General features: G+C 41.4%; 2 long non-coding RNA genes across 3 annotated transcripts in view; both read right to left on the bottom strand.

Annotated features, from left to right (window-relative positions):
- Nucleotides 1–1,627, bottom strand: part of LOC122462299 — a 44,175-nt gene extending 42,548 nt beyond the window's left edge. Inside the window, exon 1 of the long non-coding RNA XR_006284771.1 lies at nt 1,557–1,627. This is a non-coding gene — a long non-coding RNA (uncharacterized LOC122462299). The remainder of the gene's footprint in view (nt 1–1,556) is intronic.
- Nucleotides 1,628–16,315: 14,688 nt separating this feature from the next.
- On the bottom strand, nt 16,316–23,059 carry LOC122462298. Of its 2 annotated transcripts, none has more exons than XR_006284768.1 (3): nt 22,869–23,059; nt 18,490–18,931; nt 16,316–17,953 (listed from the first exon to the last, which is right to left on the bottom strand). It is a non-coding gene; the product is annotated as an uncharacterized LOC122462298 (long non-coding RNA). The 2 variants fall into 2 exon arrangements; XR_006284769.1 differs by having other exon boundaries at nt 18,763–18,931.
- Nucleotides 23,060–27,454: the final 4,395 nt, after the last annotated feature.

Raw genomic sequence — 27,454 nt, 5'->3', positions numbered from 1 at the left:
AAAATTAATTATACAGCAGACAGAAACAATCACAGGACCAGACAGAGATTATACAGACAAACAATAGCAAAGTGGGAAAACAATACAGAAGTGAGGATTTCACATCCCAGCTATTGATAAGTGAGTTCTTGCCAGACAGGATGCTATCAAACTAAGTTTCCTTTTACATTTTCTAGGCACTTCCCTTTCTCTGGAGGTGATAGGAATTATCAGGACAGGATTGTATTCAGGACAGGATTGTATTCCTAACAGCCCAATAGCACCTTCTTTCAATGTGACTAGTTTGGAATGTGAGGATGTGACTGTTCGCTTCCTGGTTTATGGCTGCCTCTGCTGCTTAGCCAAAGGCCTTAGCCTAAGAACAGGGCCTCAAACTGTCACAGTAAGAGAAGGCCCTTACACCAGCAGACAGTGATTTTGATTCTTTCTTTTATACCTCTAGAACTAGCCAAGTGATAAGAATACCCCTAAATTCCTAAAGTACAGGCCTTTACAGACAGGCCTGAATATCTATATCCTAACAGTAATCCGCCAGTCCTGCAGTGCATGGGCATCTCCAGTGGTTCTAGTTCCCAAACCAGATGGGGAGATACTTTTTGCGTGGACTACTGTAAGCTAAATTCTGTAACTCACCCAGACAACTATCCAATGCCACTCACAGATGAACTATTAGAGAAACTGGGACGGGCCCATTTCATCTCTACCTTGGACTTAACCAAGGGGTTCTGGCAGGTACCGCTAGATGAATCTACCAAGGAAAGGTCAGCCTTCACCACACATGTCAGGCTGTATGAATTTAATGTACTCCCTTTTGGGCTGCAGAATGCACCTGCCACCTTCCAATCATGGCAAAGACTTGTAGATGGTCTCCTAGCAGGATTGGGAGAATATGCAGTCACCTACCTTGACGATGTGGCCATATTTCTGGATTCCTGGGCAGAACACCTGGAACAGCTACAAAAAGTCTTCGAGCGCATAAGGGAGGCAGGACTAACTGTTAAGGCTGAGAAGTGTCAAATAGGCCTAAACAGTGTGACTTACCTTGGACACCAGGTGGGTCAAGGAACTATCACCCCCTACAGGCCAAAGTGGATGCTATCCAAAAGTGGCCTGTCCCAAAGTCAAAGGGTTGTGTTCCCATTTGATAGGCTGTTACTGTAGTTTGTCATCTGTTCCTGCATCTCACATTGCAATAATTTGCAAAGCCAATTATTAAAGGGTGCCTACACTCTGTTATCACCTTGGGATTGGTTCTTCTTCTCTGGAGGGTGGCGGCCATGTTGTTATATATTCATTGTTTCACGCGTTTGTCCTTCTTACTAGTGACACCTGAAAGTAAGCCAGTTTATCATGTGTGATTCATTTAAAAGAATATACAGAGTGGGTCTGATGACGGGGAACAGTATCAGCCTTCCCCCTTCTCCCTAACTGCATTTACAACAGTGTAAGGAGCCCCCATTTCATACAATTTACATGATGGTTTCTGGTTTCACTTTGAACAGGTGAAGGACCTGTTAGCACGTCTTTTGTGGAATACTGCATTTCAAAGTACTTACCTGAATAATAGAAGTCACTGCTGCCTGTAATCCCAAACTGTACTCTTTTGTTTAAAGTCTGGGGGTCTTCCTGGATGATGGAGACAAATTCTGTCATTAGTATGCCTGCATACCTTTTACACAATTCACAGTTTTGAAACCCCGGTTATTGGGATTACTAAAAGGTTTGTAACATGTTTATGAGGGAATGTTGGGAGGGGGTGGAGAAATGCAGCCATTGTGTTAACTTATTGACTAAGAATTGTCACTAGTGCCAAGTGCAATTCACAGCTGTTAGAGACACCCTAATCCAAGGTCTGCCTGCAAGTGCTTAAGGTTTGGGAGAGGGGAGATGGGGAGAAGAAGGGTTTGTGACAGGTACTGATAGAAGCTGTCAGATAGCTGGTATGTTACTTTAAAAAATAATTTCAACATGTTCAACAAAGGCATTAAGAATTGATCCACCCTTTACTATATATGTATAAGATATCTGCTATATTGAGAATCAAAAGACTTTTTAATAGCATAAAAAACTTACACTCCACTTTCCCCATTCCTCCTGTGTATCCCTAGGACTTCAGATATTTGTGACCACTGGGGAGAGACTCAGAAATATTTCCCTTTATGACACCAAATTTTGTACACATTTTACCATTACATCACTTAAAAGACACAGGGCCCATTCCCAAGCCAAAAAATACACCTTAACTTCACCATAACAGGAAGAAGAATCACATAGCTAAGAAAATATGAAATGTACTGAAATTTTGAGGTAGAAAATTAACTTTTTAGAAAAATGTAAAAAGAACAATGCAGGCAAGATATGCAACCACTAAACCCTTAAACAATTTCAAAAGTGAAATTATCTTTAGAACTTTTTTGAAAAACATACTTTGAAAGTACAACAATTTTTTTTTAAATGTAGTGATGAGAACCAAGAACACCGTCCACACTTTAATTCTTGTCAACCATCTCCTGCCTGTCCTCATTGGAAGGGGTGAATGATGGGGGATAATGGCTCTCCGTGGCATGTGGGGACACTTCCTCTTGGGGCTCTGAGGGCCAGTACATGCTAGTGTTCTGGGACACCTGTAGCCCCATCATTGTCCTCCTGTCTGGTTGTAGGGGTATTTGGCAGAACTCTCCAGGCTCAACACAACCCTGGGCAGCAGAGGGAGAAGGAGAAGGAGGAGGAGGAAGCAGCAGATGGGCAGGTCCTGGGATCTTGGCACTCTGTCAGACCAGCCCCATTAGCCATTCCATTAAGGAATGTTCCTGTTCCCTAAACCATCTCTTTTCCTCCCTATGCCTCATCTTCCACAAAATGGTTCATAAATCTCTCATGTTGCTGAAGCGACCACTCCTTCCTTTCCCCGAGGGACTCAAACTGCTCCTGGATTCTCCTCTCTATCTCTGAGAACAAGCCTCCATGGCCATTCACCACCTTCCCCTACCTCTCCGGGGTTCTGCTCCTGCCATCTTGGCAGCATCGTTTTACATTTGGGAGCCAAAGATCCTAGCAATGCAAAGAGACGGAAAACACTGTGTTCTGGGCCTTGGGAACAAGCTGAGATATCCCCCCACAAAACACAGCTTTGTTGTTGGGAGCCAAAGATCCTAGCAATGCAAAGAGATGGAAAACACTGTGTTCTGGGCCTTGGGAACAAGCTGAGATATCCCCCCACAAAACACAGCTTTGTTGTAGAAAGCCACAATTTTGACATGTTTGAGCATTTCAGGAATGTGACCATCTCAATTTCCTTAGTTCCCATAAGCCATTTGCAGCCCATGAGGACTGAGTGGAGGCACATAATGGTGAGAAACATTTAGTATTGGTTTTAATAATTTAAGCTGTTTATACTGTCTCCAGGGATCGGGAGAGATGGGAAAAGTCCTTCCAGGGCCTATGTTATCAGCTTACAATTTTGTCTTTTAAGGCTGGCCAACATTTGGAGACCATAGCAGTATTGTAAGTGCCAAAACGGAAAAGAGAAGTGGCTTCCACGTCCTGTGGAGGGGATCCATTAATCTATGCCAGAAAGATGTTTCTGCTAATGACTACCCCGCTACATATTGCTGAATGGAGGGTTTCGTGAACCATGGAGGCATATTGTCTGGCTAACCTAATAAGGAGAGTTTTAAACTAGGTCTTATGGGCGATGGTGACAAATATCCAGCCAATGAGCATCTAGGCTCAAGTAATGAAGACAAGGGAAAGAAGCTAATTTCTGGAGAAGGGACTAGAAACCACAATTGTATTTAAAAGACAAGAAGAAAAGCAACAGGCCAGTCTGCAAAATATCTTCAACCCTCTATACAAATGTAAGAAGTATGGGAAACAAGCAGGATGGACTGGAAGTCGTGGTATATGAAGAAAATGATGATTTAACTGGCATTACAAGAGACTTGGTGGGACAACTCCCAGGATTAGTGTACCAGCATTGAGGGATATAGCTTGTTCCGAAAGCAAAGGTATGGGAAAAAAGGAGGAGGTGTTGTATTGTAAAGCAGAAGATCAGCTGAGAAACTTGTGTGTCTGACAGGGGAGAAAGAACTGAGAGTTGTGGGAGGGGAAGGGAAGGTGAGCTGATATGCGTGGGGAAGTCACACTGTATTTTGTCAGGGTTTTTTTTGGAAGACATCAGCAAGATCCTATGCGGATCTAGAAGTGGAAGTGGTAGGAGGGGAGGATTTGAGGAGTGAGTCAAAGGTGATGAAAAGGCAGCTGGGATTGAGACGTGGAATTCAGTCAAGTTGGAAGTGTGTTGTTTAGCTAGGGAGATGGCAGACCTGAAGGAGGAGAGAATGAATTTGTAGCAGAGGAGAGCAGGCTTTCCACCAGACATGTTTTGCAGTATGAGAGCAGGTATGCAGGAACCAGATTTGGGGCTGAGCCAGGGCAGACTTTGCAAAGGGGAAGAGGAGAAAAGAGTTAAGGGTGGAAGAAAAGAATGGAGAGAAGCAAACAACCATATCAGTGGATGAAAGGGAAAAGAGGGCAGGGAAGAGAGGGGTAAGAACTGTTGAGAAGTCAACACCGATGGACTGGAAGTGACAGAAAGGCCAAGGGATAAGTATGAGTGGTGGCTTATTGGCAATGCTGAAAGAAACTAGTAGTTAGTCAGCAAGGGAGAACTCAGCAATAGAGAGGTCAGAGAGAACAGTGTTTTGTGAAGATCAAGTCAAGCGAATGTCCCTTTTTGTGAGTGGGAGAGCTGAATCAGGGCTGCAAGATGAATGAAGACGTGAGGGGAAGGAAATATGAAGCTAAGGGGTCAGATTTGTTATCAACATGAAAGCTGAAGTCACCACGGATGAGTGTGGGGAATTGTGAAGAAAGGAAGATAGGGAGCCTGGAGACCAAATGAGAGGAAGACTGATGGCGAGAAGCTGGAAAGAAGATAGATGACAGCAACATGAAGGGGTTGAGGAAAGGAGACACAGATGTAGTGCAAAAGAGGGGAAAGAGTTGGAAGGGCGAGAAGGGAGGGATTGGAAGCAACAGGAATGGGAGAGCAGAAGTTCATCACTCTCACCATAACCTGATCCAGGGTTGGGAGTGTGAGAGAAAGAAAAGCCTCTGTAAGAGGGCAGCTGCAGAGGCAGTGTCAGATGAAGGGATCCAGCTCTCTGAGAGAACCAGGAGCTGTAGGGAGAGTGATATGAAGAGGTCATGGATGCCTGTGGTCTTTTTAGAGATAGCTAGGTACTCCAGAGACAGCAAAAGAAAGGGAAGAGGTAGATGGGAAGGAGAGGGATGGGTGTGATTTTAGGAATGGTGGCACCAGAGGGATGGAGGTGGGAGAACAGGTGTAGGAGGTGGCAAGGGAGGGGATGGAGAGAAGGCTGGGGTGGAGGAGATGGCACAAGAGGTGAGGAGGAGGATGTGGGATTTGTGCTGGCAGGAAGAGGGGGAAAATCGGGGTGGAGAGAGGAAGAGGAGCAGGTAGAGCTGGTGGGAACTGTAAAGGGGTGAGGGTAATCAGGAAGGGGAGATGGAGCTAGTGTGAGGAAGGGAGGGGGAGGGGCAGGGAGGCTATGATTTGGAATAGGGATGAGAAGCAGATGGACAAGATTACAATATCAACCCCCCCCCCAACCCCCTCCCAAAAAACCTTAAAACCCACATGTTACCTTATAGCTCTGCATTGTCACGTGTGGCTAAAAAACAAGAAAAATGGACTAGCTATTTGAGAACCTCCTCCTGTCAGATTTGAACAAATGTTAGAGATTGTTATGTTAATGAGAAGCTAGAAACTCAGGAATTAATATTGGGATCTTGCTTTATTTTCAAGATGTGCAATACCAATAACACTGTCCTATTAAGCCTTTTCAAAGAAGGCTAGTAATTATTTTAACTTTGAATATAAAAGTGTTTAGTGGACAGACTGGAAAAGCTGGTTAAGGCATTAGAAGGCGGAGAAGACATCTGTATAAAATCACTTCCACAAAGACAGTATTAACTGAGTTCCATAGTGAGTAAATGACACTCTCTTTTCATACATATGGAAAAGAAATGTTGACAAAGAAGAGAGAAATATAGGGAAATTGTAGCCCGTACTTCAATTTGTCTTGCCAAATTTTTCACTTATCTGCTGAAAATCTACTGAAAACAAGTCATGTCTGAAGTAACATGATGATTGAACCAGTGGGAATTGTAGAAGGGTTCAGGACACAAAGAGCAAACCAAGTGCCAGTGGGAAATCAGCAAGGTATTGATATATTAAGGACAGAGGGATAAGACAGGATTAGCTGGAATAATCAAGAATTTAGTCACTGGCAGGAAGCTAAGGGGAAGAGCGGGCTACAGGGCAAATATATACATGAGAGATTATAAAATGAAGGAAAGAAAGTTGCTCTCTAAAATGTGAATTTAGGGCTTATGCAAGATAGCTGATAGCCCTGAATATTTATCTACAGAACAGACAGAACACAGGCAGCCACAGGGCAGGCTTCCTTACAGTGCCCTACCAAGGACCTCTCAACTCCCCATGTCCATTAGACACTGGGTGTCTTTGCTGAGACTGTCAACAAGAGTGCCAACTGTGGTGTGTCATGTATGTACCTATTGGACCTTGACTGAGATCAAACTCGTTTCCCATGGACATTTGACAGGACTGTTTTTGACTTTTCTATTCTATTCTTGTTCATGTACCACCCTCATCACCATAACATCTGTATGCCTTCCAGTAGGGTATTGAGTGAGATGACTAATATCTGTCCATGTGTGATTCATTCTCTCTCTCATCCTGGCACCTGGAGAGAAGGCCTTGTGTATGTTGTGTAATGTTTTAGAAGCATTTTAAATATATATATAGATACACACATATGAGAGAAGGCAAGGTTGAAGAAGCGCACCTTGCATTTGGAGTGGGAGATGGTGAGGTCTGTGGTAGGTTTTAGCCCCTGGGAAAGTTCTATCGCCCACACAAACAAGCACTATCTTTATGATAAAAATGTCTGCCATGCATGAGGAGTAGAATTGTCAAACACACTCCTCACACCAGAGCTTTAGGCTACCTCCTAGATATCCCGGGCCCAGGCCATTGATCACCTTGAAGATAAGGACTGAGATTCTGAACTCAACTCAATATTCTATAAGAAGCAAGTATCCAGAGTGGAGGACATGTCTGATGTGGTTGTGGCAACCTACGTTGTGACACACCTGTATTGTAGAATTTGGTACTACTCGGAGTTTTCTAAAGGCTGGTGGCTACATAATCAGATATATTGCATTGCTGGAGTCCAGAGAAGAGGTGACAAAGGCCAGGTTATCACTGATAAGAATGGGACACAGAAAGCAACTGTGCTGGATGTGAAGCAGTAACTTAGCAATGAAAGACTATAAAGCCATCACCAGTCCCACTAGCAATCCAGTCCCCATAACTACTGTGAGATGAACTAGAGACAAGCCTAAAAGAACTTCTAGAGACAATGGGTCATATACATCCTAGTGTAGTAAGCGCAGGACAGTTACATAAGAATGAACCTTGTTTTTGAGGATATCAGTGGTGCAATTCTCAGAAATATTGTGTATTCAAGGTGTGCACTGAAGCTAATGGAACCAGTTACTTTAAAAAGAAGATGTAAGTGTATTTTCACCTGGTGAAAGGTGTCATGTTGGTAGCCCTGGAGTCCTCTCTTTCTCCCTGCATGGGAAGAGCAAGGCAATCTTCCCCACAGTACCAAGCCAAAGTGGATCATCCCTGATCTGGAGGGACCATCTCTGGAGTAATTCAATCCCCCCATTCATTCAGTCCTTGGTACCTCTCCTCATGCTGTCAGTGATGCCAGTGCGGGACACATGTTGGCCTTTCTGTGATGTAGGCATTTTTCCACAAGCAAATGGACCGAGACCAATTCACTTCTAAGAGATCACCAGATGGCAATGAATTTTGGACTCTACCAGCCTATTCGAGTGAAACTTTGGAGATGCCACAATATCATGTTACCAGTTCCCTGAGCCAGAACCTGTAATATGATACACTTGTCTCAAGAGCCACCCTCTTGGAGTGAAGTCACAGAAACAGTTGTGGGCTCAGAGCACTCTTAATCTGCACACAAGACAGCTGAGGATAACCAGATCAAGAATATTTTTGAGGTGTGTCTCCCCACCCCCCCGGAGCTGTTTTCAAATCCATGCTCTGCCTGATTTGGAACAGGTATATGAACTCAGTTCTCCCACATCCCGGGCGAGTGAGGATGAATTTGGCCCATTGGTTTAAAAATTCTGGACTAGATTTACTGGTCTAGTTTAGAATTATTAAACAGTGGATCAAATTGAAAAAAGTCAACAAGTTGATACACACTTTCATCTGAAAATTAACATTGTTAATGATTGTGAATGCTTATTATTTATTACGTCTAATAGAGTAATACCTACAAACCCCAGCCAAGATAAGGACCCATTATGCTAGGCACTATATAAACCTGTGTGTTGTATAACACATTTATACACTTTCATATTCAAGGTCTAGATTGTTACCTGGACTACATGCCTGTGCAGAGTATTACTCAAACCTTGGGTGTGGGTATGAAGTAGTCAGTAGGAATTACTCCTTCCCCAGATCTTGGAGCTTGAGAGGGGTAGGGAATGGGTATAGCTCCCTGCCCAACATTTATTGGCCAGTAGCAAATTATTACAGCTCTCACCTGTTCCCCAGACCAAGGAGGGGACTGCAGTGCTCTGAGCCTACAGCTCCTTACCCAGGATGCTCATTGGATGGCACAGCTACATGTCAGTGGGCCTTGTAATGAAATCTAGCTCCTAATGTTTACAGAAAACCAATACATAGTATATAATATCACAATGTTAGTCTTATAAATTGATGGTTTCCTGTGAAAGCTTCATAGTCTGTATTATCTTTGTAAATTCCGTTCGCTGTAATTCAAACAGCAGAATTAAGGACATTGGGGAATGAGAGAAGTAGGTACAAGTGGTATTTAAAAATCATTATTCTTACTGCTTCTATTTTTGTTTGTTCTGTAGAGCTACATAGATATTCCTTCCTAAAATAAAGATTTTTTTTGAAGAATTTGGAAATTGTAAGATCAGAAGTTAGAAAATTCAATCTCTTTGGAGAGCACTTTTTATTACCTCAGTGATTATTTCTAAATAGCTTCATCTAAACAGAATGCCAATTTCAATTATAAATCTGAGAGTTAACCCGAGGAGCACAATACAATATTACAACTGTACGTGCGTGCATTTTCCAAACAAATCACAGGGTTGCATTTCAGACACTAATAAAACTGGAATAACATACCATAATAAACTTTTGTCTGTTTTATACCACATTTTTAAAGTGGTACATGGAAAAAAATGAAAGCAGGAATTATGGTTCCAGACAAGAATAGTAGAAGCAGGGAAGACAAACAGTGGTTCATTCTCTGAGCTATGTATAATCAGGACTTTTGGAATTTTCATACAAGATGGTCAAAATGCAAGAGAACTCTGTGGCAGGGTGTGTTCAGAACTGCCCTCTCTGTTTATAAATTTTTTGTTGGCTTGCCTCAGACAACAAAAATTACTACACAACCCCAGGAGGGGGGACCAAAGCCTGAGCCCACCCAAGCCCCATGACCCAGGATGGGGGGCCAAAGCCTGAGTCCCACCATCCCATGCGGGCGGTGTGTGTGTGTGTGTGTGTGCAAAACTGAAGCCCAAGGGCTTCAGCCCAAGACAGGTTTCAGAGTAACAGCCGTGTTAGTCTGTATTCGCAAAAAGAAAAGGAGTACTTGTGGCACCTTAGAGACTAACCAGTTTATTTGAGCATAAGCTTTTGTGAGCTACAGCTCACTTCATCAGATGCATACTGTGGAAAATACAGAAGATGTTTTTACACACACAGACCATGAAAAAAATGGGTGTTTATCACTACAAAAGGCTTTCTCTCCCGCCACCCCACTCTCCTGCTGGTAATAGCTTATCTAAAGTGATCATTCTCCTTACAATGTGTATGATAATCAAGGTGGGCCATTTCCAGCACAAATCCAGGGTTTAACAAGAACATCTGAGGAACAGTGGGGGGGGGGGGGGGGGAGGAATAAACAAGGGGAAATAGGCTTGAATAGAGACTGGGAATGGTTGATTCATTATAAAAAGTAACCTAAGTTAATTGTATCCAATTTGCAAATTAATTCCAATTCAGCAGTCTCTCGTTGGAGTCTGTTTTCGAAGTTTTTTTGTTGAAGGATAGTCACTTTGAGATCAGAAATCGAGTGACCAGAGAGATTGAAGTGTTCTCCGACTAGTTTATGAATGTTATAATTCTTGACATCTGATTTGTGTCCATTTATTCTTTTACGTAGAGACTGTCCAGTTTGCCCAATGTGCCAGCAATGCCCCTCTGCCATGTACATGATGGCATATATCACATTGGTAGATGTGCAGGTGAACGAGCTTCTGATAGTGTGGCTGATGTTATTAGGCCCTGTGATGGTGTCCCCTGAATAGATATGTGGGCACAGTTGGCAACGGGCTTTGTTGCAAGGATAGGTTCCTGGGTTAGTGGTTCTGTTGTGTGGTATGTGGTTGCTGGTGAGTATTCGCTTCAGCTTGTGGGGCTGTCCGTAGGCAAGGACTGGCCTGTCTCCCAAGATTTGTGAGAGTGTTGGGTCAACCTTCAGGATAGGTTGTAGATCCTTGATAATGCGTTGGACGGGTTTTAGTTGGGGGCTGAAGGTGACGGCTAGTGGCGTTCTGTTATTTTCTTTTTAGGCCTGTCCTGTAGTAGGTGACTTCTGGGAACTCTTCTGGCTCTATCAATCTGTTTCTTCACTTCCGCAGGTGGGTATTGTAGTTGTAAGAATGCTTGATAGAGATCTTGTAGGTGTTTGTCTCTGTCTGAGGGGTTGGAGCAAATGCGGTTGTATCACAGAGCTTGGCTGTAGACGATGGATTGTGTGGTGTGGTCAGGGTGAAAGCTGGAGGCATTTAGGTAGGAATAGTGGTCAGTAGGTTTCCGGTATAGGGTGGTGTTTATGTGACCATTGTTTATTAGCACTGTAGTGTCCAGGAAGTGGATCTCCTGTGTGGACTGGACCAGGCTGAGGTTGATGGTGGGATGGAAATTGTTGAAATCATGGTAGAATTCCTCAAGGGCTTCTTTTCCATGGGTCTAGATGATGAAGATGTCATCAATATAGCGCAAGTAGAGTAGGGGCATTAGGGGACGAGAGCTGAGGAAGCGTTGTTCTAAGTCAGCCATAAAAATGTTGGCATACTGTGGGGCCATGCGGGTACCCATAGCAGTGCTGCTGATTTGAAGGTATACATTGTCCCCAAATGTGAAATAGTTATGGGTAAGGACAAAGTCACAAAGTTCAGCCACCAGGTTAGCCGTGACATTATCGGGGATAGTGTTCCTGACGGCTTGTAGTCCATCTTTGTGTGGAATGTTGATGTAGAGGGTTTCTACATCCATAGTGGCCAGGATGGTGTTATCAGGAAGATCACCGATGGATTTTAGTTTCCTCAGGAAGTCAGTGATGTCTCGAAGGTAGCTGGGACTGCTGGTAGCGTAGGGCCTGAGGAGAGAGTCTACATATCCAGACAATTCTGCTGTCAGGGTGCCAATATCTACTACCCAAGATCCATAAACCTGGAAATCCTGGGCGCCCCATCATCTCAGGCATTGGCACCCTGACAGCAGGATTGTCTGGATATGTAGACTCCCTCCTCAGGCCCTATGCTACCTTCAAAGATCTCAAAGTGACTGTCCTTCAAAAAAAAACTTCGAAAACAGACTCCAATGAGAGACTGCTGAATTGGAATTAATTTGCAAATTGGATACAATTAACTTAGGCTTGAATAGAGACTGGGAAGGGTTGATTCATTATAAAAAGTAACCTATTTCTCCTTGTTTATTCCTTTCTCCCCCCACTGTTCCTCAGACGTTCTTGTTAAACCCTGGATTTGTGCTGGAAATGGCCCACCTTGATTATCATACACATTGTAAGGAGACTGATCACTTTAGATAAGCTATTACCAACAGGAGAGTGGGTTTGTCGGGGGGTAGGGGGGTGGGGAGAAAACCTGGATTTGTGCTGGAAATGGCCCACCTTGATTATCATACACATTGTAAGGAGAGTGATCACTTTAGATAAGCTATTACCAGCAGGAAAGTGGGGTGTGGGGGAAAGAAAACCTTTTGTAGTGGTAAACACCCATTTTTTCATGGTTTGTGTGTATAAAAACATCTTCTGTACTTTCCACAGTATGCATCCGATGAAGTGAGCTGTAGCTCACAAAAGCTTATGCTCAAATAAACTGGTTAGTCTCTAAGGTGCCACAAGTAGCCCAAGACAGGGGGCCTGTAACCTAAGCCCCATCACCCAGGGCAGAAATCCTCAGGCTTCAGCCCCAGGTGGTGGGGCTCGGGCTTCGGCCCTGGGCTCCAGCAAGTCTAAGCCAGCAGAGCATGTAGCTATCCAATCTGCTGGATTTAATGTTACTGTACATGAAAGTCATTGTTTAGATTTCATTATATCTACTTAAACTACTTGTTTTACTTTTTAGTGAGTAGCTTTCATTGTAGTGTTGTCATGCCTGATCTAGGGATAGAATGATTTGTCTTTAAAAGATGAAACCTCAGGCTAATGCACTAGCTTTTCATTTCTTTAGAGTAAGCTCAAAGACCAAAACTCTCAAGCTTGGGTGCCTAAATCTAAGTGCCAAAGCCCAGATCCTCAAAGGCATTTAGGCATCTAACTCTCAGTTGATTTCAGTGGGAAGGATTTAAGCACGTACTTAACTTCAGTCACTGAAGTCAGTGGAGCTACTTCTAGTCTTAAAGTCAAACATGTGCTTAAGTGTTTTACTGGACTGGGGTCTTAGCCCAGTTATTCACCTCAGTCAGTGGCTTGTAGAGGTTCTGAGTACCCATAGCTCTGGTTAACCTCAATAGGAACGAAGAATGCTTGTGTAGGAGTAGGATTTTATAATTGTGCTATAAGAATAGAGGTACTAATGTATGTCTTGATTTCAGTTTACTTCCTTTTTGACTAGCAGAAAGGAATGACCCTCTGGTACATTGGTAGGAATGCATCTGACAGACTGCCAGTGTCTGTACTGATGTTAAGGCAGGGACAGACCAGAACAATCCTTATGACTGATTATGGTCACCCTTTTGTTTTAGGATAAGTTATAATGTCTACTATGGTTTCCTATATATATTAAAAATTAGGCACTCTAGTTAAATATACATTTCTTTGTTTTAAGATTTAGTAAGTAAAAGACAGGATCTCGTATTTTGCCTATGTTAAGGAGATTCAAAATAAACTGATACTGTTTGTATTCTCAAAGGTCTCTGTAAAAAGACTGTTTGTGTGAATGAGGAATGTATGCATCAGGAAAAGATAAGGTGTGAAGGCCATTGTTATAGCCAGATGGTCAAGGAAAAAGGAGTAAAGAGACTTAAGGACACCAGAAAATCATCAATGAGCATCCATAATGAAGGAAGGGCAAATTGACAACCCTGAGGTGAAGGCTGGAACCCCTAAAGACAGCACAATTGATTAAATCGGAACCAGGATAGGATAACCCTCTCGGAGGTGTAGTGGAATGTTTACATCAAAAGATGCACCAATTAAGAAGTAACCAGTCACAAACTAACATAGCAAAATCCATAGACTTCAACAGAGAAAAAAAAGACTATAAGAACAGGGTGCTTGGCCATGGGACTTTGGGTTCATCTTGCCACACTCCAGGAGCATCAGATCGTGACCGACAGAGCCCTGCTCCCTTCTGCGACCAATCTGGCTGGCCACTAGATTGATCCAGACTCTGGACTGGTAACTATAAACATCAACTGGGGTGGGGGTGGGGGTGTGTGTGTGTGTGAGAGTGTGTGTGTGTGTGAGAGAAAGAGAGATTGAAAAGCATATGCTAACTGTTGTATTCTCAATAAATGCGGCGTGCTGCCTTCTTCCCTATAAAGATCCCATGTGCTTCTTATAACACTTGCCACCCCTGAAAAAACAGACCAAAAGTTTGAAAATGTCGGTCCTAATTAGGTTACTCTTTGATGCTTTAGAAAGCTGTTACACATTCTTTTAGATTTCAGAGCTGGATAACTCCCATCTCCTCCTCTCCTACCAGTGTCAAATAAAAAAAAAATTACTTTTCATTAATAAAATAAATTGGGACTATTTTATTATCAGATTTTTATTTTAAACCATGGATCTTCTGTAATTGATATGAAACTATTGGGACATGGATAATTAGGTCTCTGTATAAATCAATGTTGTCAAGCTGCATCAATGATTAAGGCAAAAAAATGGATAATTTCACAGTTTATCTGTGACATAAAATTCTCAAAAAGGGTAATTTATATTGCCAAAAAGATTCTTAGCTATTTTAATGTTTTTTTCAATGAAACATAGTTATAAGGAAGATTAATGCTGGCTCTCAACTGACCTATAATTTATTCTTTTTAATCAAAAAGTGAATACAGAATATTATGTGATACAAATCTTGACCAACCTTATATTTTATTGGATAAAAGACAATCCTATACACTGGAGTTCTTGGTACTCAGATCTGAAAACAACATTTGCAAACAGCAGTTGAACTATTAATAGGCAAGATGCATCAAATGCAGATTTCCATGCCCAGCAGCAGGCACAACATTTGAATAACTTCTATTTGCTCAGCGATATCGGATCCCTGTGGTAGGACTTGTGGAATTCTCTGCATCTTGCTCGGAGTCTTTGTAGAATTTTCTAGACATGCTTTATGAAGCAAGCTGTTGAGTACTATCTTGGCTGTACTTGACATAAGGATATTTTCCCCACTGCCATTGTTGCCCTGAAGAACCATTTGTTTTCATATTACACTTATGGCATTGCACTTCTTTAGTATAGTTTCTTTAGATAAAGAGAAACATTGTGATACACTATACGTGAGAAATAGCAGTGAAATATCTGTGCTTCAGATTGAAACATGAGGATCTTTAGAGTGCATACAGGCTTTGGCACTATCAGAGTGGGTCTAATCGGAAGGGCCACCCATTTCAGGAACATGGGAAATTACTACAGAAAAAAATCCCCTTTGTTTTTGTTAATATCAAAAGTCAAGTTTATTAAACAGGATGCATTTTAAAAAAAAAGATCTAAGTATATTTTCATCTGGTGAAAGGTGTCATGTTGACAGCCCTGGAGTCTTCTTTTTGTCCTTGCATGGGAAGAGCAAGGTAATCTTTCCCACAGTACCAAGCCAAAGTGGATCATCCCTGATCTGGAGGGACCATCTCTGGAGTAATTCAATCACCATATTCATTCAGTCCTTGGTACCTCTCCTCATGCTGTCAATGATGCCAGTGAGGGACACATGTGTTGGCCTTTTTGTGATTTAGGCATTTTTGCATAAGGAAATAGACCGAGACCAACTCATTTCTAAGAGAGTACCAGATGGCAATGAATTCTGGACACTACCACTCTGTTAGAGTGAAACTTTGCTGAAGCCAAAATATCACATTACCAGTTCTCTGAGCCAGAACCTATAATAGGATACACTTGTCTCAAAAGCCACCCTCTTGGAGAGAAGTCACAGAAACAGTTGTGGGCTCAGAGCATTCCTAATCTGCACACAAGACAGCTGAGGACAATCAGATCAGGAATATTTTTTTAAGGTGCTTATGTGTTCCAGAATCCCCAATAACCCCGTGGTTAGGGCACTCACTTGGGACGTGGGAGAGCTGTTTTGAAATCCACGCTCCGCCTGATTTGGAACAGGTATATGAACCCAGTTCTCCCAGCTGAGTGCTATAATCACTGCCTCTCTGCTGTTTGTGGAAAAGGGCTGATCTGACTTAGGTGCCTGACTCCAGGAGAAGGTTCACAGCTATGAATCCAAAGTAGAAATAGGAGACTGAGTTAGGCTCCTAAGTCACTTTGAGGGGCAGGTCTTAGACTGAACCCCACTCCTCAGCATTTTCTATTGAGTAGTTAAGGCAGTTCCCTACTCACTTGCTAGCTTTCGCGAATCTCTTTCTCAGTGGCCTAACTGTCCCCTTGAATTGTATGGTGAGCCTGGGCATGTACCTCAAGGCTGGGGATTTCAGTAGGTGGTGGGGTGCCTAAAAGTTAGGCAGTGCAATGTTCAGCATTGCCCTTTGTGGATTTAGCACTTGGTGCTTTTGCTGGTCCATGCTTTTCACAAGCTCTAGAAGTTTCTTACCCAACTAAAATGATCCATTGATCCAAACACAAACCCGCATATACTTCAACCTCCTATGTCGTATCTCCAGCAATCACCAATTATTTATTCTCTTCCTCTGTATACATTCTAGATTCCCAGTCCAAAAACCTGTTTCCTTGAGCTTTGTACAGGGAAACGGTTTTGTCTTTTTGGAAACAATCTCAGAAAAATACACAACTCTTCCAATAACATGACATTAGCAAACCTCATTAACTTCCTTTGTCTAATGACACTTGTTTAATTTTTAAAAGACTTGCAGCAATGTTTCCTATTATGAAAAAAAAAAGTTCAGTTTCCTTCCACTTGTTACTAAACATTCAGTAAAACCCTTTGAGGGTTGTGGAGTTCAAATATTTTATACAACCAGTTTCAATACTAAAAAGCCTCTTTTGATTCTGTTAATGGTGAAACCAAACACTAGTGTGGTGGAGATAGGGTGGTAGTGAAGAACATAAATTAAACAAAAAATGGGGACAAGCATCTATAACAGTAATGGCCTAGAGTTACCACCTGTTTGGGAAGTTTTATCATTAGTAGAATTTGTTCAAAACACTGTTGTACAGATACTGTCCAATAATGACGGCTGACTGCTAAAGCACTGCCCCACACAGAACAAATATGGAAAGAAATACATTATAATAAGTTTACCCTCATGTCAATGACATGTGTCGCTCATGACTAATAACTTAACAGATTAGTACTTCTGTCTTGTGGATGAAAGAGTCATGAGGGGGCAACTGCTTCCTTACCATTGCGTGGATAGTGTTAGTTCCGGTAGGGGGCTCCAAAATAGCATCCACAGAAGTTCAGGGAGGGCACTCACACTTAACTGAACAGCCAGACAGCCCCAGCAAAGGACTAAAAGGCACTTTTAAGATGGCCCTTTCATTAATGAACATGGCTAAGGAGTTAGGGTATGTCTACACTGCAATTAACAGCCGGTGGCTGTCCCGTGCCAGCTGTGTTGGGCTCACAAGGCTCGGTCCAATATGCTGATTAATTGTGGTGTAGACGTTTGGGCTCAGGCTGTAGCCTGAGCTCTGGGATCCTCCCACTTTGCAAGGTCCTAGAGCCCTGGCTCCAGGCCAAGCATCTACACTGCAGTTAAACAGCCCCTTAGCCCGAGCCCTGTGAGCCTGAGTCAGTTGGCACGTGCCAGCCATGGGTTTTTAATTGAAAGTAGACCTAATCTTTCTGTCTCCCATGTGAAATTTTGATCCCCTGTAATCAGTGTGTCAAATAACAGGATTGACAGCCTATACAATTAGAACAGCTGCAATAAAGGTCAAAGCGCATGTCTGATTTGATTATCAAAATCTACTTGAAGACCTTCCAAGTATAGTGGTAGACTGGAGCACCTCCCGTTCAAGGATGAGAAATTAGCAGGTCATTTCAAAACGAACTGAAGTTTGTTTGAAGAATTAGTGCTAACAAGACTTTGAAAATCTTCAGACATGACAATTTCCCTCTGTGGAGATTCATTTTCCAACAAAAGTGAAAAGCGCTGTGCCACAATGTTATATTTCTTGACTCATACAGTAGATCATGCATCTCTTTCCTTCCTAAACAATGTCATAGTTCGTTTATGATATCCTAGTCTACATGTTTCTACACTCTCCTCTGGTTCCAGTGCTGTTGCAAAGATAATAGATGATGCTAATGAGAAACAAAACATTGTCATTCTTCAGCAATCTTCAAGACTTTAGTTCTTCAGATGCTAACAGCATTAATGGGGATAGAGGAAGATATGAGCACATTAAACAAATTATAATTCAGCAATATATTCTACCAGACTACAGAATACAGCTATTTAAATTGTAAGTTTGAACTGATATTTTTACTATTATCTGTTGTACTATTACTGTATGAATATACCAAATTACTTTTATTACTTTTCATGCAGTGTGATCTAAACAATGTTGATTAGATGAAATATGATAGCAAAATCAAGTTCGGCAAATGTTCTTCTGCCTGAACAGCTGATGGATGCATTCCACTTGGAAATGTCCACCACATTTAAAATAACGATTTATCAACAATAACGATAAGGAATAGGTTTAAGGATTCAGAAAAGCACCGTGAGTGCCAAAATCAGAGATGAGTTCAGCTCAGAAAAAAATAAAAAGGAGCGGTGAATGGAAAACTGAGCGGTGAATGGACAGACATGAGAGAGCTGTACTTAAGGAGAAGCAAAAGAGAGTTGTAAAAGATAGATGAAAAGGGAAAAGCCAGTTAATAATAATGCAACATTACCAAGAATGTGGGAATCAGCAGGAAGAATTATTGCTTCAACAAATTCATCAGTTTCATTCCATATTTTTCCAAGAAGTGATAAAGGACATTCTTAGGGCACTATTCTTCACCTGATATGTAATGAAACTTAGTTTGATGTTAATGGGAGTTGCACAAGCAGACCAAGGACAATGCAGTAGATGGCAGTAGACATTATTACAATCGCTGGATTCTAGGATGTTCTATGTTTGTTTTAAAAATGAACATATTCAATAAATTATGGTAATCTTTTACCCTTTATGAAGGGGTTGACTCACTGTTGGCACTTGCTGGTGACTGGGCATGTAGTAGCAGCTTTCTCCCTGTCAGGTACCTCCTGCCCACAGTTGTTCTGGCACTGCGGTGGTCCACCTCTTCCTGTGACTTAGCCCTCCGGCCAGGCCACTTTAAAGTCTCTTCCCCTCTGGGATAGTCAATGAACAGAAACAAAGTGAATTAACACAAATAATTCATCCCAAAGTTGGAATAAAGCTCTCTTCCTTCAGAGAGTGTATGTTGGGCTCTGGTCCTGAACTGAGATTATGTGTAATAGAAGGGAATGGTTCCCACTCAAGGTGAGTCAGTATCAGGCCCTCCCTTTCCTCAAGGAGGGCCACTGGGCAGTGGTGACCTACAGAGCTCTTCCTTCAGCCAGCCTTCGCTCCCTGGTCTGCCATTAACTGATCTGGGTTTCTCCCTCTTAAGCTCCTCCCTCCAATTTCTCACAGGTGCAATGGGGCGGGGATACCTGAGCCCACATTTCCTTGTTAACTTGTCGTTTCCAGAGTGGAATCTGTATACCTCATCATACCATGGATGGATAGTGGGTGGCAAATAGTGCTGAACAGCACTGTTCTTCCTAGCCTGTGTGCTTACATGTGTAGGCATCTCACCAACATGCACTATAAAAAGCAATTTGTCTGCTGAACAGGAGAGGAAAGGGTGAGCACTCATAGCTTTAACAGTGGAGCTCTGAAAGTCATTCATTCTACTCACAGAAAAAAACCACAAGCAACATGGCTGCACCATATTTATAATGTACCCAATGAGTCACAGGAGAAAAACAGGAATTGTATTTGCATTGTTGTCCATTATCTCTTGATGACTCATAAAAGAATATGGTGTTAAGAGGCTTTCTTCAAGTTGAAGTGAAAGGCAGACAGCAGAAATTGGATAAGGAACACAAAAAGGAGGAAAAGAACAGTATGAGATGACAGCATGTGGCATCATACCCTTGGAAAAATGTTTTTGTCTTAATTGTCCTTCAACTTGAACATTAGAAATGTATTTGTTCCTAGCATCGATTAGGCCAAAACTGCACCTTTCCTTGTCTACAGCATCTACCTACATATCTCTAGTAAACCGTATAGTATGAAATTCAATCACATTTCAGTACTAAGGACACTAAATTGTCAAACAAGATGGATCTCAGAGTATGAGCTCACTACCAAAATTGACAACTGTAATGGGAGACTGAATGTTTAAATTACCTTCAGTATCTGCCAACAGGCAAGATAATGAGTTGGTCTAGATGAGCTTGAGAGAAAAAAAAATCAATAGAATAAAACTATTTGTTTTTAATGACCTGATTACCAGCATTTGTTTAATTTCCTCATAATTGAGTACAACAGCTAGGTTTCTTATTGGGGGAAGATATTTTTATAATTTCTTTTTACTGATGAAGCAGGAATAGTATAAACAGTGATGGCTTTTTACAAAGCAAGCACAACTGTGCAAATTTGTAAAATTTTGCATGGATAATTTTATTGTGTTATTTTGGACAATTGCACCTCAGAAATTTCTCTCTTCCATAAAATTTCAAGTTGGTGGTTGCATTTGGCTTTGAAATGGGTTAGAAAACGCTACCTTTTGCGCAATAGATGTTACACAGGAGCCGTTTTGGTGCATTGAAGAACGAGTGAGAGAGAAATGTAATATGCTGCTACTGACATCTCTTTTTGCCCATGTTCTCTCTCTCCCCCTAGGTTGTCCCAGTGGGAGCTCATTTTATACATGTAATAGTCTGGCCATTGGTCTGTAAGTCCTTCCTGAAGTGAACTGTTTTACTCAGCCTGATCCAAACTCTCTGTAGACAGTATAAATCTTTCCATTGACTTCCATAACTTTTCAAGTAGCCCTCCAACACCTAATGCAGCAGCGGAAGTGCAGAGACTGCCCATGTTGTGGCCTCCTGCTCACAGAGATTTGGACATGTCAGATAGGACCTTTCAAAGTAATTGGTAGGGAATTCTGAGAACAGGATTCTGGAGAAGTAACAGAAACAATAAGAGCCAAATACTCCCCTCATCAACATAGGGTTAGCCCCCTGAAAGAAATAATAGAAAGTTTCATATGGTTTTGATGCAAAAGGGAAGGAATAATTTAATTTGTAGAAAATACTATAAATTCAGAGTTGACGGGTTGGGTGCAATATGGCACAAATCTTACATGGTAAAAATATTAGCATGATGTTCTATGGACCACATGTTGTGAATTTCACACCTACGCAGTGAATGAGCAGAAATCAGACACTTTAGGCAGGCTTGATTTAAAAAAAAAAAAAAAAAAACCCCAACCCCCCCACAGTCACTTCTGCTGACAGCAACTGAAACCTTCATTAACTGTTTACTCAGCTTTGTTTGTTCTGCCATTTAGCTCCTCCTTGCTTGGCCTTTTCTCTACTGTCAACATGATATTCTTATTTTGTCAGTTTCAGTTTCCAAAACTGCTAGTCCAACAGACATCCCTTCACACTTCCATCTCTGTTGTTAAACCGAAGTGTCTACAGTATTTCAGTCTCTGTGGTAAATGACTCATACACTTTTTACTGAATTCTCTTATTTTTGTGTTACAGACCAAGGAGGTAATATGGGTGTTGGGAGAGTGACAAGGTGGCCACTGCTGGGAGGAGACAGATAGTGGATTTAGAAACAAACAAAAACAAAGAACCCCCTCCACTCTCCAATTTCTAAGATGGTTTATTTTTTTGACATCTTGAACCAAACTGTGGACAAGTAATCCAGACACACAGTCATTTGAAATGTGGGCAGCAAATTCATCATGATATTTAGATTAAAGTCCCACATGAGAGACTAGAGCAACTGAGAAACATATTTCCTCAGTTTGGCATTAGGCTCTGCCCCCTCCTCCCATTTTGTTTTAAAGAGATTTATAAACTCCAGTGCTGATATTTTGTATGTTCTATTTTATAGCTTTAGTGTCAATATTATCTTCATTAGGGAAGACCAACTGAATGTAGAACACACTTCTTTGTTTAGTTAACTAAGACAAATCTATTCCAGCTCTATCCCCTTATGTTTTCTGTAAGTATGTCTGAAAGCTAGTGTGAATTGAAGCACACTGCTTAAAACATAATAAAGCAGCTAAAATCAATAAACAGGATGAGATAGTCATTGTTATTCCAAACTTGTTTTGGCAAATGGGCAGTTAAGCCTTTTTTAAACTAAATTGAGATCCACAGTGGATGACATCCCATTGACTAGAGGTAGTCACATGATAGGGATTTTCTTCTTATGCTTTTCCCTGAATTTTCCTGTGATTTGTAAGCAACACTAAAATTCAACTAGAGTATTGCATCAAAATATACTATCTGTAACAGTGTACAATGAGAGAAGAGATTTAAAATAGCATTTTGGTGATTTAAATATATATATATATATATATATATGATTTAGCTTTAAAGGCCTCAGAATTGAGCAACAATCAGTTTATAGGACCCAAAAGGTCAGTAGGTATTGATTCTTGTAATGATCCTGTTCAGACTGTCTAGGTTTAAAAAAAATAAAAGTCCCTTGTATTATTTGAAGGCGGCCTACAGTACAAATCAGAGGTAATATCTTGGATAAAATAGCTGCCTCTGAATCTTTTCTCCATTAAGTGAATATTAATGCACCACAAGGAGTCAATTAATACAAACAAACAAATGCTAAACAAGCGTAAGAGTTTAGAAGATTTTCCATTATTTAAAATATACATCAGTGAGAAAAGCCAGCACAAGTCACTCAGCACCGCTTAAGAACTGCACTGTGGCTGGGTGTGGAGGGGGCACAGGTCAAAGGGCTATGATAGGAGTGGGTGGTGGACAGGGCCAATGTTAGACTCACTGGGGCCCAGGGTAGAAATTAAGGAGTGGGCCCTCACCCCACCGTCTGGGGCTGAAGCCAAAGCCCCCCGACACAGGGTTGAAGCCAAAGCCCCCAGCCCTGAAACCTGAGCTGTCTGGCATCAGCACTTGCCCCCCGAATGTTCCTCTGTGCGGCACCCCACAATTTGAAAACATCTGCTTTAGTGTGATTTATTTCCACTTTTAGAGATTAAATTATTGTAATACATTTACTCACAGTGACTCTGAAGATATGATGTAACTTAGCTGCATGAGGCCCCAGGCTATTGCTCTGCTTGCTACCCACTAATTCTGGCCCTAGCCATAGGAGCCATGTTTATCCAAATCCAGTGGTTCCAATACATCAGACATGAAATGCATAATACATTGAAGCTCCCTCTCCAGTCTATAGGAGGTTGCAGCCTTTGATGTCCTGCAGCCCCATGCTATTGTCCTGGATTGAAGGGGAGGATATTTACCACTCTGAGCCCTTTGCACTCCCTCTGAATCGAGCTTGATTACTCTGAGTTTACGCAGGTGAAATGAATTTCACATGTGGATTGTACTCCATCTAATTCTAATGGGTATTTCAGACTGAGAGTCTGCTCTTTTTCAACGAGTAGTAGGACTTAAAGAATTCCAAAGAAGCTCTAGCTGTGTATTTAAACACTACTACTTTCTTATCGTATTTAGATTTGTTTGAGGATCTTTATTTAGGTCCACAATTAAAGCAAATTACAAGCACAATGATTTTAGATATTTTTAACTTCCTTTTAACTACCCTCTGATTTCTGCTGGAGCTATCCGCAGGACTTAATAATCACCCATGTTATATAACTCAGTATGTGGTATATGCATGTTAATTGTATAAAACATCTTTATCTACGGCTTAACAAAATCCAGAAAGGAGCCTGCTGTATCAATCTAGTACCAGAATACAGTACATGAAAGCTGACACCTTTTCCCCAAAGATTCAACAATTTTTTAATGATCCATGCTGACAGTAAACAGAGGTTATATTTAGATCTGGCTACAAATCAGGTTATAAACTTTTGTGAACCTAGATACCTTTGCACATCAGCAGCCTGGTATTACCAGGGAGGGCTTCATCAGCGTTTGCTTGATAGCTAGCTTTCCCACTCAGTTGCATTAAGGTGAAGCTCCTGAAAGATAACATCAAGCACAGGTGAGCTAATCTAAATGCAACCCAGTCATTCAGATTTAGATAATAGTCACTGCCAGGATAATTTACAGTTTTCAGCTTCTCAGCATTACTAACACTAGGCCACAGCAGCTGTATAAAGTCATGGGCTTACATGAATGAAAGTAATTTGCACAGACCATGAAAGGATAGTTGCAAAGAACTTTAATAATGTAAGTTTTATTTGGACTTTGCCTTCACCCTCATTTACAGCAGTTAATTCCTACCCTCATTTCCAATAGACAAAGATTAATTGGTGCTGTTTATCAGAGCATTTGGCGATTAGGAATGCACTTCTCTCACCCATATCTTCCATCACGGAGTGTAGCCGCTCAATAAAAAAGATGTGCCCCAAACCAGCACATCCATTTTTCAACATAGCAATATATAGCAACACGTTACTGCTTTTGTAAAGCTATTACTTTTACTGTCAACATGACTGCTACCATAAGTTGTCTCATTAGATGGAATAAATTGGAACTAAATGAAAAAAATCTGACCAAACAAAAACCTGAGCTATAGGGAAAACAAAAACAAAAAATAAAAATATTAATATATCTCGAATATATGATAGTAATGTGTATATATGACCCATCTTCTACTATATTGAAGTAAATGGTAGTGAGGAAGATGACCCCCAAAGACTACTGTAGGGAGTTTATGGATGGGCAAAATTAGAAGAATATGAATAAAGACACTAGGAAGATGAAGAATGAAAGAGTGATGTACTAATGTAGTAGATGACTCATTTTAATATAAAGAATTGAAAACTGTTCTGGGATGTAAAAATAAACTTAATAATCTGAGAAGTAATTGATTTCCTTATGAAAGTTGTTTAACCATGTTATTGAATCCTGCTGATACCTCAGCTCCAGCTGAAATCAGATAGGGAAGGCATTAGTGAGCTCTCATCTGGAATACTGTGTGCAATTCTGGTCTCTCACGTTTAAGAAAGATGAATTCAAACTGAAATAGGAGCAGAGAAGGGCCAGAAGGATGATCTGAGGAATGAAAAACCTACCTTACGAGAGGAGACTCAAAGACCTTGGCTTGTTTCGCCTAAGCAAAAGAAGACTGAGGTGAGATATAACTCCTCTCTATAAATACATCAGAGGGATAAATACCACAGAGGAAGAGGGGTTATGTAAGTTAAGCATCAATATGGATACAAGAATATATGGCCATAAACTGGCCACCAACAAGTTTAGGCTTGAAATTAGGTGAGGGTTTCTACCCATCAGAGGAGTGAAATTCTGGAACAGCCTTCCAAGGGGAGCAGTGAGGACGAAAAACGTAAATGGCTTTAAGACTGAGCTTGATAAGTTTATGGAAGGGATGATATGATGGGACTGCTTATGATGGCATGTGGCCCATTGGTGACTGCCCGTAGCAAAAATCCCCAGCTGCTGGAGACAGGACACTAGATGGGGAGGGGTCTGAGTAAATTTTTTCCCAGATGTCTGGCTGGTAAGTCTTACTCTCATATTCACAGTCTAACTGATGGCCACATGTGGGATTAGGAAGCAATTTCCCCCCAGGTCAGATTGGAAGAGACCCGGGGCGGGGGGAGGGTTTGCCTTCCTCTGCTGCATGGGGCATGGGTCATTGCAGGTTTAGTGTAAATGGTGGATTTTCTGTAACTTTAAATCATGATTTGAGGACTTCAGTAACTCAGCCAGAGGTTAGGGGTCTATTACAGGGGCGGGTGGGTGAGGTTCTGTGGCCTGCAATGTGCATGATGTTCCCTTCTGTCCTTAAAATCTATGAGTCTAATTTCCCCAGTGACAGAGGCATTACATTTTAATTTCTAAGGGAAGAGAGATGAAAAAGTGAAGTGAGCCAACACTGAAGTTCTGGCTTGGGCTGCCACTAGTAATTATGTCTACAAGTGTCTGGTTTGATTACATATTGAGGAATGGTTCAATCTGCTTTAAATATTCAGTCAAAAGAATAATTTGTACAAGATCTTCAGGGTTTGATAATTGGCAAGGTAACCTTGCATCTTAAACCCATCCTAAGCACTGACCCTCTTGACTCCCAGACAGTAATAGCTGAATGCCAGATACACAAACAGACAACAAAGTATACACCACATATATAATTGTCTATATGTCTGTATATAATACATATTTATAAACAATCAGATAAAAGAGCTCTATTCCTCACTCTCTCAATCATCTCTCTCTCTCTCTGTGTTTGGGGTGGGGAAGGGGTGTTTCAGTGTGTAACTACATCTGCCAGTCTATCTATATACTTTTCTAGAGATTCAGGGTCAATTTGTTCTTTTAATAGCATTTTAAAGCAATTGCTTATCCAAATATGTGTGACAATATTAGCTAAAGCAAATGATCAATGTTTTTCTCTCTCTCTCAGTAATTGCTTTTCAGATATATAAGATATCTTCCTGAAGCAAGATGTCAGCATCAGATAAACTCTGTGAGATGTTTGCTAGGCAAACGCACTGTGCTGTTGAGGTGTATGTTCCCTGGTCTCTTGCTGGTGATTCATTCCACTGTATAGAACATCTCTGGAGAAGTGAAATAGAAATCAGAGACCAGCTCATGAGCAGAAAGATAAAATAGGTGAAAATATTTGACTAGGTCCTTAGCTGGTATAAACTGGTGTAGCTGCATTGGCTCAATGGAGTTACACCAATTCATACCAGCTTAAGGATTCAGCCAATTAGATCTTTCTCTCATTTGTGAAATGGAGGGAGGTTTTATCTACCTGAATTTGGTAAGTAATGGGCACATCTATACAATTCTACATATCTTCCCACCTGAAAGCCAGGTTCCCTTCATAACATGAGACCAACTGCACAAGCTTTGAAGGGAGAGGAAAGTGATAAACTTTAGAAACTGCTCAAAAGTGACTTAAAATAGCTTTTTTGTGCCTAATAATGTAACAGTGTTGTGGTTGGATATCTTGCAATCTTCCAGGGCTAGAAACAAAGGGCAAGATCCTTAGCTGGTGTAAATGGGTGTAACTCATTAAAATCAATAGTCCCAGTTGGTATCGCACCCAAAAGCTTTTATGATCTCTCATCATATTCCTGGGTATGCTGTCCCCACAATGAGCCCTTTCCACTCCCTCGTGTGCCACTTTGGGGTTGGCTCTTGCAATCCAACCGTTCTCCAAAGCGGGTTTCTGGTTGCCAAGCATATTATTTAGCAGGTCCATTGGGCTTCTCACCTGCAAGAGTTTCCCTCTGGGAGTCTGTGAGACCATACTTTTGCAGTGATACAGTAACAGCTCTCTCAAAACAAAGCATGTTTTATTTTGACCAAAAGGTACATGACACTTAGAGTAGTGGGTTTAAAATAACAAAGAGACCAGCATGCATAAATTTACCTAAGCTTAACCTATCTAACCTGGGCCTGGGAAGGTCTGGCTCATTCCCCATCTCTGAGTTTGGAGAAACAGTCTATATGGCTTGCAGCATTCTCCTTCTGTCTCTGTGTGTGTCAGATGGTCAGCCTTTCCACCTGAAGAAGAGCTTGTCTCTTTCACCAGCAGAAATTTATTCAATAAAAGATATTACCTCACCCATCTTGTCAGCCTTTTCATTGACACATCTTGACCAACCTCTGACAACTTTCCCCATCTCTTTCTGCCAAGGGCAG

The sequence above is a fragment of the Chelonia mydas genome, chromosome 1, assembly GCF_015237465.2.
Source record: "Chelonia mydas isolate rCheMyd1 chromosome 1, rCheMyd1.pri.v2, whole genome shotgun sequence".
NCBI lineage: Eukaryota > Metazoa > Chordata > Testudines > Cheloniidae > Chelonia > Chelonia mydas.
Note: the sequence above shows the minus strand (reverse complement) of the source record. Positions and strands in the feature narration are given on the sequence as shown.